General features: G+C 45.3%; 1 protein-coding gene across 1 annotated transcript in view; it reads right to left on the bottom strand.

Annotated features, from left to right (window-relative positions):
* The window catches only part of LOC115168910 (voltage-dependent calcium channel subunit alpha-2/delta-3), a 167,469-nt gene that overhangs the window by 19,520 nt on the left and 142,949 nt on the right, over positions 1 to 5,000 (bottom strand). The window lies entirely within an intron of this gene.

The raw sequence follows: 5,000 nt of genomic DNA, 5'->3' as shown, positions 1-5,000 counted from the left end.
CCCTTCCTGAGGGGTTCCCTGGAGTAGGTCGAGTATGGGGGGATGTGGGGGGGGGGGGGCGTGGGGGGACATGGAGGGATACTGGGATGTGGGGGGACGTGGGGGGACATGGGGAGGTAAGGGGTGATATGGGGGCCTTGGCTCACCCTAAGGGGCTGAGATGTGGTTCTGTCTGGGCCGGGTCATTACAGGGTTATCAAACACACACATACGCACAAACACGTGCAAGCACGCACAAACACACACATGCACTTACACAGTTTGCCACAGTTTGACCTCGCTCTGCCGCCTCTGTCTACAGCCCTAGGACATGTTCCCTCTACAGTCCCAGGACCCGTGTGTATGTATGTGTGTGTGTGTCATGCTCAGCCCACTCTGTCTACAGCCCAGGGCCTTATTCCGCCCCTGAGCCCCGATACCAGCGACAGGATCCAATTAACGCTAATCTCACTGAGTTAATGGTGTTAGCAGGACCGCTAAGTTAGCCTAGCACCATTACACACAATGGCTCTCTCTCTGTGTGTGTGTGTGTGTGTGTGTGTGTGTGTGTGTGTGTGTGTGTGTGTGTGCGTGCGTGTGTGCGTCTGTGCGTGTGTGTGTGTGTGTGTGTGTGCGTGTTGGCTCCACTCTAAATCAGCCTAAAGCCTGTCAGATGACAATAGTGGACTGCTTAAGTCTGATCATGCCGATTTGATTATTGTGAGATCTGTCTGTCCAATTCCTCATTATTTAAGGTTCCGTATGACACATAAGTCATTTATCAGACATCCTACTCCATATTAAATATAATTTATCATTCTTCAAAGATACTAATCACTTGTATGCTTCTTAACATATTTCCCATGGCTTTGTGGGTTGCGTTGTGGCTTTGATTCCCACACGGGCCACATACTGAAGTACTTTATGTCAAATTACCATATTATTATGATTATTGTATTGTCTGAGTCTGAGTGGAAACTCTGTCAAGTTTATGAAATGCTGTTACTACTTGTGTGGCAATGGCGTGCATTTTACCATCTTACCATTGTTTGACATTGTTTGATTAAGACTGCTGAAACTACAGCCAGCATTCCTTAGCAGCCGAATACACCCAGACATCACTATCACACAGTCAGTAGCACATATCTTCTCAATTCTGTGTTGTTTGCAACAATAAATTATGGGTTACACATTTTCCCAAGTGCCGGTGTGTGCAAGGGTGTGTGTGTGCGCGCGTGTCTGTGTGCGTGTGTGCGTGCGTGTGCATGTGTGCATGTGTAACACACATAATCTTTGGAATGACATCCTCCCGTGTCACATTTCCAAATTAATCATGGAAAACCCAGTCTCCACCCAGTGCTCCCGGCATTTTCCGGCTAGGCCAGGACCCGTAGGAGTAGTAAAATGAAAATAAGATGTTTCATTGTCACATACACCGGATAGGTGCAGTGAAATGTGTTGTTTTACAGGGTCAGCCATAGTAGTACAGCGCCTCTGGAGGAAATTGGGGTTAACTGTCTTGCTCAAGGGCACATCGTCAGATTTTTCAACTTGTCGGCTCAGGTGTTCAAAACAGCAACGGTTACTGGTCCAACGCTCTTAACCACTAGGCAAAAGCCCTACAGTAACTTCAGAAAGTATTCACACCTATTGACTTTTTCAAAATGTTGTTGTGTTACAGCCTGAATAGAACATGGATTTAGTTTACTCTTTTTATGTATAAATAATGAAAAGTTGAAATGTCTTGAGTCAGGTATTCAACCCTTTTGTCATGGCAAGCCTAAATAAGTTCAGGAGTAAACATTTGCTGAACAAGCCACATAATAAGTTGCAGGGACTCACTCTGTGTGAAATAAGTGCTTAACATGATTTTTGAATGACCATCCCATTTCTGTAACCCACACATACAATTCACCCTCAGTCGAGCAGTGAATTTCAAGAACAGATTCAACGACAAAGATCAGGGAGGTTTTCCAACGCCTCGCAAAGAATGGCACCTATTGGTAGATGGGTAAAAATGTAATAAAGCAAACAATGAAAAGCCCTTTGAGCATGGTGCAGTTAATAATTACACTTTGGATGGTGTATCAATACACACAGTCGCTACAAAGGTACAGGCGTCCGAACTCAGTTGACAGAGAGGAAGGAAGCCCAATGGTGATTAATAATGGCACTGGAGGGGATGGCTGCCGTTTTACAGGCTACTAAGCAACTGTGCTATGTTGCTTGTTTTTCGCATTGTTTGTACATTTTGTACATTTCTTATGACCGAAAAGAGCTTCTGGACATCAGAACAGCGATAACTCCCCTTGAACTGGACAATGATTTTTTTCTTTAATGAGTCTGACGCAAAGGATATAATGCTTTGTCAAGACTAGGCCCAAATCCTGTCATCAGCGTGATGAAAAGACGGAGGAAAAGGGGGAGGAGGGCAGGGTGCCTGAATTTGCAGACGAGTAGCTAAACCACCACTTCTATCCGTATTATTGGCCAACGTGCAATCATTGGAAAACATACTGGACAATCTACGATTAAGACTATCCTACCAATGGGACATTAAAAACTGGAATATCTTATGTTTCACTGAGACGTGGCTGAAAGACGACATGGATAATATACAGCTGGCTGGCTTCTCTGTGGCTTCTCTGTGCATCGGCAGGACAGAGCAGCTGTCTATTTGTCAATAACTGTTGATGCGTGAAGTCTAGTATTAAAGAAGTCTCGAGGTATTGCTCACCTGAGGTAGAGTACCTCATGATAAGCAGTAAACCACACTATTTACCAAGAGAGTTTTCATCAATATTATTCGTAGCTGTCTATTTACCACCACAAACTGATGCTGGCATTAAGACAACACTCATCGAGCTGTATAAGGCCTTAAGCAAACTAGAACATGCTCATCCAGAAGTGGCACACCTAGTGTCCAGGGACTTTAATGCATGAAAACTTAAACCTGTTGCACCACATTTCTACCAGCATGTCACATGTGCAACCAGAGGAAAAAACTCTAGACCACCTTTACTCCACACACAGCGACGCGTACAAAGCTCTCCCTTATCCTCCATTTGGCAAATCTGACCATAATTATATCCTCCTGATTCCAGCTTACAAGCGAAAACTAAAGCAAGAAGTAACAGTAACTCGCTCAATACAGAAGATGACGTAATCTCAATAACACACTACACTGCCCTTTCTCACCTGGACAAAAGGAACACCTATGTGAGAAAGTTGTTCATTGACTACAGCTCAGCTTTCAACACCATAGTGCCCTGGGACTAAACAGCTTCCTCTGCAACTGGATCCTGGACTTCCTGATGGGCCGCCCCCAGGTGGTGAGGGTAGGTAACAACACATCTACCGCGCTGATCCTCAACTCTGGGGCGCCTCAAGGGGGCGTGCTTAGTTCCCTCCTGTACTCCCTGTTCACCCACGACTGCATGGCCAAGCATGACTTCAACAACACCATTAAGTTTGCTGACGACACAACAGTGGTAGGCCTGATCATCGACAATGATGAGATAGCCTATAGGGAAGAGGTTCGAGACCTGGCAGTGTGGTGCCAGGACAACAACCTCTACCTCAACGTGAGCAAGACAAAGGAGCTGATCGTGGACAATTGGAAAAGGAGGGCCGAACAGGCCCCCATTCTCATTGACGGGGCTGAAGTGGAGCGGGTTGAGAGTTTCAAGTTCATTGGTGTCCACATCACCAACTAACTATCATGGTACAAACACACCAAGACAGTAGTGAAGAGGGCACGACAACACATATTCCCCCTCAGGAGACTGAAAAGTTTTGGCATGGGTCCAGATCCTCAAAAAGTTATACAGCTGCACCATCGAGAGCATCCTGACCGGTTGCATCACCGCCTGGTATGGCAACTACTCAGCATCTGACCATAAGGCGCTATAGAGGCTAGTGCATATGGTCCATTACATCACTGGGGCCAAGCTTCCTGACATACAGGACCTATATACTAGGCGGTGTCAGAAGAAGGTCCCAAAAAGATTGTCAAAGACTTCAGTCACCCAAGTCATAGACTGTTCTCTCTGCTACAGCACGGCAAGCGGTACCGGAGCACCAAGTCTAGGACCATACATAAGGCTCCTTAACAACTTCTACCCCCAAGTCATAAGACTGCTGAACAATCAAATGGCCACCTGGACTATTTACATTGAACCCCCTTGTTTTTACACTGCCACTACTCGCTGTTTTTCTATACATAGTCACTTTACAAATGACCTCGACTAACCTGTAACCCTGCACATTGACTCGGTACCGGAACACTCTGTTTATATCCTCGTTATTGTTAGGTCATTTTCTTTTGTTACTTTCATTAGATTTTTTGGATTATTTGTTTATTTAGTAAATATTTTATTAACTCTCTTGAACTACATTGTTGTTGTATTGTTGTATTCTGCCCACGTGACAAATAAAATAATATTTGATTTGATTTTAAACCAGTTACATAGTTAAATGTGATAGGAGAAAACTGAGGATGGATCAATAGCATTGTAGTTACTCCACAATACTCACCTAAATAATAGAATGAAAAGAAGGAAGTGTAACGTCCGTCGTTAAAGGTAGACCAAGGCGCAGCGTGGGTTGGGTTCATCATATTTTATTTAACGGTGAACCAGCAAAAACAAAACAATGAACACAACGAACGAAAAGTTTTGCCGGCTACTCACAGCAATACAAAAACAAGATCCCACAAACACAGGTGGAAAAAAAGGCTGCCTAAGTATGGTTCCTAATCAGAGACAACGATAGACAGCTGCCTCTGGTTAGGAACCATACTCGGCCCAACACAAAGAAATACAAAACATAGAATGCCCACCCCACACCCTGACCTAACCACATAGAGAAACAAACCCTCTCTCTCAGGTCAGGGCGTGACAGTACCCCCCCCCAAAGTTGCGGACTCCCGGCCGCAATCCTGAACCTATAGGGGAGGGTCCGGGTGGGCATCTATACTTGGCGGCAGCTCCGGTTCGGGGCGTAGCCCCCACAACGCCCGC

Source organism: Salmo trutta, chromosome 30 (assembly GCF_901001165.1).
Source record: "Salmo trutta chromosome 30, fSalTru1.1, whole genome shotgun sequence".
In the NCBI taxonomy this organism is placed as follows: domain Eukaryota; kingdom Metazoa; phylum Chordata; class Actinopteri; order Salmoniformes; family Salmonidae; genus Salmo; species Salmo trutta.
Note: the sequence above shows the minus strand (reverse complement) of the source record. Positions and strands in the feature narration are given on the sequence as shown.